Here is a 10,154-nt window from a genome sequence, read left to right as displayed (position 1 = left end):
ATAGTGTCTGAGAACTTAAAAATACTATCACACTGCCATTGGGTGGTTATATACAGGATTTGAACCTCACTCTGACTAATCCAAACACTAAGCTATTCCTTTACAAATATTTTTAACTGCAAAAGCAACACGATACATGCTCATTTTGAAAACTTTGAGCAGTTAGAAATATATAGACTAAAATATTAAAAATTCTTTTTATAATTATTGTTTCTTCACCCCCTTCTACCTCCTTCCATCCTCTTATCTATAAAAAATGATCTGGAAAAACATGCTGTTAATTACTGTTCTGTGCATTATGCATTTACACACTTATATAATAAAATATATGAACATAACAAAATATAAGTGCAATAATAATGATAGAAAGATGTGCTACTTAAAGATACAGTGTCTGTTTTGTTACTTATTTATTTATTTTTTTTTGAGACAGGGTCTCACTCTGTTGCCTAGGCTGGAGTGTAGTCGCGTGATCACAGCTCACTGCAGCCTTGACCTCCTGGACTCAGGTGATCCTCCCACCTCAGCTTTCAGAGTAGTTGAGACCACAGGTGTGCCACTACACCTGGCTAACTTTTGTATTTTTAGTAGAGACAGGATTTCACTGTGTTGCCTAGAGTGGTCTTAAATCCTGAGCTCAAGCGATCTGCCCGCTTCGACCTCCCAAAGTTCTGACATTACAGGTATGAGCAACCACGCCTGGCCAACAGTGTCTTTTTTAAGGTGTGTTTTGCTCATTTTGTATGCCTTCCATCAACTGCTTGATGATATCCTATGTCTATTTTTTTAAATGTAGATTTAATTTTCTAAACAAATTATTGAAACTCTTTGCTAATAACATTTATCCTTTCTTATATACATTGTAAACATTTTCTTCAGGTCAGTCATTTGTCTTTAACTTTCTTCAACTATAGAATTTATTTTGTAGATTAACTGGTCAATCTTCTGGATTTTATGTCATCTTAGAAAGTCCTTTCACACCCAAGACTATAAAAATACTGTCCCTTGACTTCTAGCATGTTATAGTTTTGTTTTTCTATGTTTATATTAGCCTGTATGGAATTTATTTATGTATATGGTATTGAAAAGACATATAACCATTTCTTCCCAAGTAGAGATAATCATAAAATTAAATGGAAAATAATAAATTATTTCAGACTGATATGAAATACCACATTTACTGCACACTAATCCTTATATGTACAATGTGCCTTTGGACTTCATACTCTGTATTGTACTCCATTCTCTGCTCTGCTATTGTATTCTGTTATTGTGCCAATACCAGACTGCTTTTATGGTATCTTTATAATATCTGATAGGGAGTTGTTCTACACAGTAGTCTTATTTTTCTGAATGTTCATTTCCTCCTACAGATAAATTTTGGGATCAATTATCAAGGTCATAAAAAAAGTCATTTTGATTAGGACTGCTATGGATGTGTAGATAATTACATGGGGAATCAACACTTTACCATATTGAGGCTTTTCATATGGGAACATGATGTGTCTGTCCATTTTTCATGTTTTATAGTCTTTTGGTAAAATTTTAAAATATAATTATACAGGTCTTGCCTATTTTATTGTTTATTCTAGATATTTAATGAGTTTTTAAAGATTTTCAGTTGAGTAAATGGGATTTTATCTCTCTATTGATTTTTTGGTATATATCTCATACCTGCGTCATAATTTGTATTATGGCATGTACTGAAAGTCATCTATTAAGAAGGCCTCTGACCACCTTTCTTGCTAACAGAATTCTGATTTTGTTTGGAAGTAGCAATGTGCCCATTCCCAGAGGATGAATCATGATTGGTGTAAGCCAGTCATATAGTGATCCAAATGATTGTGTCATTTCCTTCATGCTCACTTTCCCTACTACACTTGCCACCTACCTTTACAAAATGTGTAAAACGGGAAATTCTAATAAATTGTACTGCTTGGTACAAGGAAAGCCCCTTTGCTCCTACTTCCATTGTTTCTTCCTACTTTCAATGCTGATGAACAGGCATTATATATCGTTGGAATCGCCACAATGTAGCCATGAGGCTACAAATATGAAGACAAAAAGGCAATGAGTTGCAATGATGGGATAGAAATATGGAAACTGCTGAAGTCTTTGAAGACATTACATAGCCACTAAACATAGATAAACTGCCTTTTTCCTGATTTCCTTTTAAGAAAACAAGGTTTCAACTTTGGTTAATTCAGTTTCTCTAGCTACAGCTAAATGCATCCAAACTTATTTAGATATTACTGACATACGTAAAATTGTTTATTTTTGTATATATTTCTTGTATTCAGGTTTCTTACCAAACTCTAATTTTTCAGAGGATTGTTTGAGAGTTTCGGATTTGCATTTGCAAATAATGAATTTTGGTCTCAATCTCTCTAATACTTCTGACTATTTCTAACATTATCTCAAAGACTGGGACCTCAATGAAGTGTTGAATTATATCAGTAAATAGCAGGTATTCCCCTTTTTCATTCCTAACCTTAATATGAATGCCTGTAATATTTCAGTAGTAAGTTTTTTGCTATAAATTTCTAGTTGATACCCTGATAATAAAAGAAGCATTCTTCTAGTCCTATATTACTAAAAATTTACTTTTGCCTTATGTTGTTTTTTTCTTAAGTCAGAAATAAGTATTAAATTATATCAACTACTTATTTGGCATGTATCAAAATGATCACATTGTAAGTCTACTATGTTTGTTTAATAAGCAACATCAATAGATTTTCTGGTTTTGAGCATCCTTGCTTTTCTGGGATAACCTTAGTTATTCATGAAGAATCATTTCTTTCATAAAACATTAGATTTTTATATAAAATATTTTATACAGGAGTTTCAAGTCCATGTTTACAAGAAATATTGCTATAAAGTTGTTTATGCATTTGATTTGCTTTGTTGGATGGGGAGATGACAGAATAATACTAGACACAAAGAATGAGCACAAAATCTTTAAATAGTATAGGACTTTTACTTCAATGTCTAGATTTTCTGTATTCTTAAATTTTCCGAAAAGCACTCATTACTTTTATAATAAAAAGAGTCTATATATATATACACACACACATATGTAAGTGTGTATATGTGTGTGTGTGTGTGTGTGTGTGTGTATAAGAATATTAACTTTTACATGACTACAGTTGGGTCAGGTCACATAGGTTTTGGTATGTAGTATTCTCACTGTTGTTTTTACTTTAAAAGGCTGTAATTTTGGCTTGGTATTCCTTTTACTTAAGGGTTATTGTAAGAAAATATATATATATACATTTAAACAGGAATTATCAGTTTCTGTAAGGTGTGCTAGAATTTACCTAGCACCTCTGGTATATGGGTTGGGAGATGTTTTCTTTTTTTCTATAACAACTAATTTTTTTTAATTCTTCCTCTTAATACAATTTTCATCATTATGTAGACTTTTTAAAAATTATTCATCTAAGATTTCTAAATTCATTCATACAATAGTCTCATAACTTTTTAATCTCCTCTGTGTAGTTATATCTCTTTCTTTAGTTTAATGACACATATTTGTGTTTTCTTCTTTCTTCATCATACTTAATCTGATTTTCAGTTGATAGCTTAATTGATAAAGTTTATTTGTTCATTTTCATAGGCTTTTATTTCTAAAATTCAATACTATCTATTTAAAATTTTTGTGTAATTTTTAGCTCCTTTAATTAAAAGTGCTCATATATTTTTAATATTTTCTGTTTTCTAAATAATAAATTTAAGGATATTACTTTTTACTTGACTACAACTGGGTCACATCACAGGTTTTTGATATGTAGTATTCTGACTGTTGTTTTTACTTAAAACACCTGAAATTTTAGCTTGATATTCTTTTTAACTAAGGGTTATTGTAAGAGGTTTTTAAAAGATTTTAGTGTTTTGTGTTAGTGTGTTTCTGTCCTTTAAGCTTATAGTTTTATTGCATTATGTTTGTGATCTATTTTGCATATTTATTGAACTTGTAGAGCTTTTTTATGTGTGACTAAATAACTGGCTATTTAAAAAAATTGTTTCAAGGGTACTAGAATGTTTCAAGGGTACTAGAAAAGAATATCAGACACACAGTTCTATACATACATCCATTTAATCAAGTTTAATGAATGTATTATTCAACTCCTCTATAATTTGTATTTGAGGATAATTTAATTTGTCATTTTTTGGTGAGGCATGTCAAAAATCTACAACTTTTATTGTAGTTTTGTCAATTATTCCTTGTATATACAACACACTATACTTACATATTAAGAAGGTATATTGGATATAAAAATGGTGAATTATTCCTCTTATCAATTAAAACTTTCTTCTCTTTTTCATTTGTGTTTTTCACCTTGGATTTTATTTTGTCTGCTACTACTACATTTTCTGCTTTCTTTTGTATAGTATTTGCCTGATTTCTGGTTAGTCTATTTTATTTCAAACATTTTTGATCATTTAGTTTTATTTGTGATCTATTTAAAGAGCTGTTTACATTTTCCATTTCTCAGACTATGTTATTTCAATTCCTTCTTCAGAAACTGACAGATTCTGTGACTCTTGAACAGAAAAAAAGAATACATGGAATTAACAACCATTTAGTAAACCTGATTAAAGTCTGTGGTTATCTATTTGGCGTAACAGTAGGAGTTTCTATATCTCAATAAGAAAATTTTATCTATTAACATCTATTCTGAAAATTGACAAGTAAATTAGCCAAACAGTTTTATTTCTGACATCTTATTCTTATTTCTGGCATTGTGTTCATGTTTTCTATTATACAATCTTGTGTGTGTGTTTTTTACCACATTAATTGAATTTTCTTGTTTTTCTTTCATGAGTTTTAAAGTTGCTGCTCTATCATCTTTACCGCTTTCTCAGTGAGAGGAAACAATATCTAAAAGGGATCAGTAGTGTAAGATATTAAACTCAGTATCCTGAATCTAAGTGCAGTTGACCCTTGAACAACATGAGTTTCCACATGCCTACTTATACACAGCTTTCTGTCCACCTTATGCCACCTCTGAGATAGCAAGACCAACTTCTCCTCTTCCTCCTCCTTAGTGTACTCAATGTAAAGACATGAGGATGAAGACTTTTACAATGATACACTTCCACTTAATAAATAGCAAATATATTCTCTCTTCCTTATGTTTTTTTCTTAATAACATTTTGTTTTCTCTAGCTTACTTTATTGTAAGGATATAGTATATTGTACATATAACATAGAAAAATATGTGTTAACTGTTTGTTATTGGTAAGGCTTCCAGTCAACAGTGGGCTATTATTACTTAAGCTTTTGGGGAGTCAAAAGTTATATACCAATTTTTGACTGTGGCGGAGGCATATCAATTTTTGACAGGGGGTTGATGCTCCTAACCGCTGAGTTTTTCAAGGGCCTACTGCATATTTTTTAAAAAGCTCATGTAAAGCTTTACATGGATTCGTAACCCCCTAATGTATCTGCAATTTTGTAAAAACTACCGTTTTAGGTCATAAGCTAAACTTGTGTACATACTGAGAGAATTCAGACTGAGAGGTTAATACACACACACACAAACACACACACACACACACACGGAAGTTTTGATCAAATATTTAATAAAATCTAAGCAATATTTAATATTGTGATCTTTTTCAGTTTAAAGTCAATAAGAAAAATAAAACTGACACACACTTGCTGAAGTGGACAAACATAAATGGAAACAAATGGATAGTCCAGAAACATATCTTATGATAAATAAAAATTTTAGTGTATAATAAAATGACATTTCAATTAAGTGGGTAAAAGGTTTCTTAAAATGATGTTATGACAATTAGTTAATAATTTGGAAAACAATTATGTTTGATCTCCACTTCATATTGTATGTTGAAATAAATTCTACATAAATTGTAGCATTAAATATAAAGATAAAATTCCTGAAATTGATTAAAAATCAAATGAATAGTTGTTCTATTCGGGTTTCTGAAGGTTTTCCTAATATTATACTCATGGTAGAAAGTGTAAGGAGAATGACTGGTATACTTAACTTTAATATTCATGTATCAAAAAATATTACTAAAAGCAAAATTTAAAACGAATAAAAATATTTTATTACATATTGTAAGGGGCTAAAATTCTTTATCTACAAAGTAACATCACAAATCAGTGTGAGACTCACACACCATACCAATAAAAAATAAGCAAAGGACATAGACTGTCAAATCACAAAGGGAGAAATACAGAGGAAAGAGTAACAGTTCTCTCTGTGTTTGAAGGCTAAATATTTTTCTTTTTTTCAGACTTCTATATTTGCTAAATTTTCTACTATATATATTACTTACATAATCAAAAAAATGTATGTATACATATACACACACAAATGCAAAAGACTTATTACCATGCTATATCAGGAATTTAATACTTGACAATGAGGAGAGGTGTCGGGTGCTATCTGGAATCAGAGGTTCTGAGTTCAAATCCCAGTGCTAGTTGAATGATCTTGGGAAAGTCACTGAACTACTTTGAGCCTTGGTTTCTCCAAATATAAAACGGAGGAAATAATCTTCATGTCACAAGTTGTTGTAAGAACAGTTTCTTAAATGTATGTGGAAATGCTTTGTGAGGATCCTTTACAGATGTTTGAGATTCCTGTTCCTGATCCAATACGTTAGGGCTTTTCCCAGCCTCCAAACACAATCTGTGCACTGTCTCTTACTAACACTACATCCCTCTGCCTGATGAGGGGTTATGTTCCTGAGTTGTTCAGGTGACAGTTAGCTGGGGCTGTCTTGCATTTTGCCATCTCCTAAGTGAATGGGACAGATGCTAGCTACAGGCTATAGTCAAGGGAAACTGTAATAAAGCTCACTATTGCTGTTCTTTCTCCATGTCAATTGCTTCACCACTCAATTCTAGTATGCACAAAGTTAATTTTATTACCACATGTTACTCTAATCTCTTGTCTATGACATTCAGAAAGTCTCAACTACTTTCAAATTCTGTGTTTCATAGTAAGGCAAATGAGAACATTGACCGTCCTTCTTTTTGAATAATATTTAAATAAGTCCGTTGTGAGTGTGCCATGATAGAAAGTAAATGCAAAAGGACCTAAAGAATCAATTTTTATTTCATATGATCCCTGATAATGCAGAATAATGCTGTATTTTCCCATTTATATTTATATGTGAAATAAAAGGAGAATTATATTTTTCCAGGTGAAAAGTCACATGCTTCTTTTGTTTCTTTTATTTCCTGATCCTAAGCCTATGAAAATCATTTTAGATTGAAAAATGAAAAAAAATAGTAGAGGATAACTCCAAATACTCCCCAAAACAGAAGATACTGATATATAGAGAACACAATTAGCTATTCCACTAATCTTCTGAGGTTAGAAAAAAAAATGAAATGAAATAAAAGTCATCAAAATAATTTAGAGAAAACATAAAAATTATTTATTGATCGACTAAGCAGTTAATTATTATTGGTCACGTAAAGTACAGGATCTCATTTCTGAGAAAACTTAGGAAGGAAGGAAGTTAAGAATGGAGGGAGGAAAAGTCAGAAAGAGACAGAAGGAGAAAGTTAAAGAAGGAGTGAGAAAGGGAGGAGAGACGATAACAGCTTTTTCTTCAATACCAGTTCAAGGAAATCTCTTCTGCTAGGATAGGCAAATTGGATGTAGTGGAAATAGCCATGAAGAGGGATTGAATATGTCTGGATCTTAGCTTCTTCAATGACTTGGTATGTAACCCTGGGCAAATCACTTTTCCTTGAGACAATTTTCTCATCTGGAATAGATCAGTGGTTTTCAAATTGTGCTCCAGCAGAACACTGCTAACTAGAAGCTAGACCAAGAAACAGTGGTGGTCTATGCAATTAACAGAAAAATAAAGTAAAATAAAATATTTCCTATTTGCTGTAGTTTATTTATATTTATTATAACAATTCCTATAAAATATGGATTTTTCTAAGCATACTGAGCTGTTTCTTGGATTTGAGATATCAACAAACAAAACTTCCTAGATTTTAGGTTTTTCTCTTATGCTTAAAATTTTTTTTTGCCCTACTCTCATGTAACGGGTAGATTAGTTCTTGCAAAAGACAAAATGAACTAATAAGCAGCAAATCAATAGCAATAGAAGAATTTAGATACCGTCCATTATGTTTTGGTGTTTAAAATTTAAAATTATTGTTGTTGCTTTATTTATTTAAATAGTAATGGCATGCTTTTTAAAAATCATGGGTACATATTATGGTTTTAATTTTCTGGACTAGATACCTCTCTCCGTTCCAAAATTAGAGCTCTTGCTTCATCTGTGCTGCCTCACAGTAAAAGTTTAAGGATTTAGATAATATCAGCTTACAGATACAGACTCCCATGTGCTTTATATACATCTTCCTCAATCCTCATAGCAATCCAATCAGTATTTAATTTGTTACTCTTTAACGGATATGGAAACTGATGCATGGAGTCATTAAGGCACTTGTCCAAGGCAATCACTAGCAAAAGCAGGAGGTGGAAACCAGTGAGTAGGTGTTCAGTGCTAGATTTGGTTTTATCTTTTTTCTAAACACTAAATCAGTAACTGTTCACTTAAAACCTGTTGTTTGGAATGACCAAACTTTTAGAATAAATATCAGAAAGATACTAAAAAATAAACTTGTTCTGCCTTCTACTTAAAAAAACATAAACAATAAGTAACTTTTGTGAAACACTGTTATTAGTAATATGCTGGGAAATCAAACCACACCCTAGCGGATAAGAGAGAGTATGTGTAGATTACATGTTATGGTGAAAGGGCAAATAACATGAAATCTACAAGGTAGTATGCAGATGCAAAGTCAACTTTGTGCTAGCATACTGCATATTGGATGCCCTGAACTCTGAGTCCAGGCTGTTTGGGAAATCAAATAGATATGTCACCAAGAATTTCAAGTAATGTGTGTGTGGTGTCTTAAGGTAATAATTAACAAAACCTCACAATTAACATTATAAATTAGAAAAACATTGGATTTGGTCGGTAGTATGATATGGAAGAAATTTTGTGCTGGTAAAATTTATTTGTAAGTTTTAAACTTTTTCTAATTGCAAAAGAGATATATTCATTGTAGAAAAGTTTAAAAATCTGAACAGTCAGAGTGAAAATATATAATGTATACTTAATTACATCACCTAGAAAAAAATAGCATTACCTGGAAAAAACTACTATTAACACTTTGATTATACTTGTCTGATTATTTTTCAATGCCTAGCTGCACACATACAGACACACACACACTCATGTGCACACACACATATATACAAATATGGGATAATACTGTATACATTGTTTTGAAATCTATTTTTTGTTATCAAAAAATCATGTAAATATTTCAGTGTCATTTGACATTTCCTACAGAATTTGATAGCTATACAACTTTATACTACATAAATGAATATAATTTCTTGGATCACTTGCTGTTAGTTATTGATGCTACAATGAATCTCCTTATACATAAAATTTTGATGACAGTCATGAATATTTCTTTAAATCAATTTCCAAAAGTTAAATTCCTGGATAAAAGAAAGAACAAAACTTTTCATAGTTCCAGTTTCATCAGTAGAGAATTATAGGGTTTATTTTTTCATATTCTCAACAACTGGGAATTATATATGCTCTTAACAACTGGGAAATACACACACACTCAAACACACACACTCACAAGCATTCAGTACATAGTCACCCCTTGGTATCCACAGGATATCAGTTCCAGGAACCCCATGGATGCTCAAGTCCCTTATATAATATGGCGTAATATTTGCATAGAATCTACCTGCCTTTTCTGATATACTTTAAATTATCTCCAGATTACTTATAATAATATAATGTAAATGCTATGTTGAACTTTTTTTCATATTGGCCATTAATAATTTTCTTTTGCTAATATTTTTCAACTGTAGTAGAATGACAGATTTCAAAATATAATAGGAATTAGGAGATCTGGATTTTAGTCTTTATACCGTTAGTGTTGTTGGAAGGCCTTAGGTTAAATCATTCAATCCCTTTGGTTCTAAATTTTCTTTTCTATATAAAATATATTTAAAGTGCTTACTCAAATCTTCTTCCTATATTATCTGTGAATGGAAAAATACCTATGTGAAAACATTACTGTACCACTATTTCATTAGCAGTATTAATATGTTCCT

The sequence above is a fragment of the Aotus nancymaae genome, unplaced genomic scaffold (assembly GCF_030222135.1).
Source record: "Aotus nancymaae isolate 86718 unplaced genomic scaffold, 86718_ANA_hifiasm-v0.15.2.pri h1tg000003l, whole genome shotgun sequence".
In the NCBI taxonomy this organism is placed as follows: Eukaryota; Metazoa; Chordata; class Mammalia; order Primates; family Aotidae; genus Aotus; species Aotus nancymaae.
Note: the sequence above shows the minus strand (reverse complement) of the source record.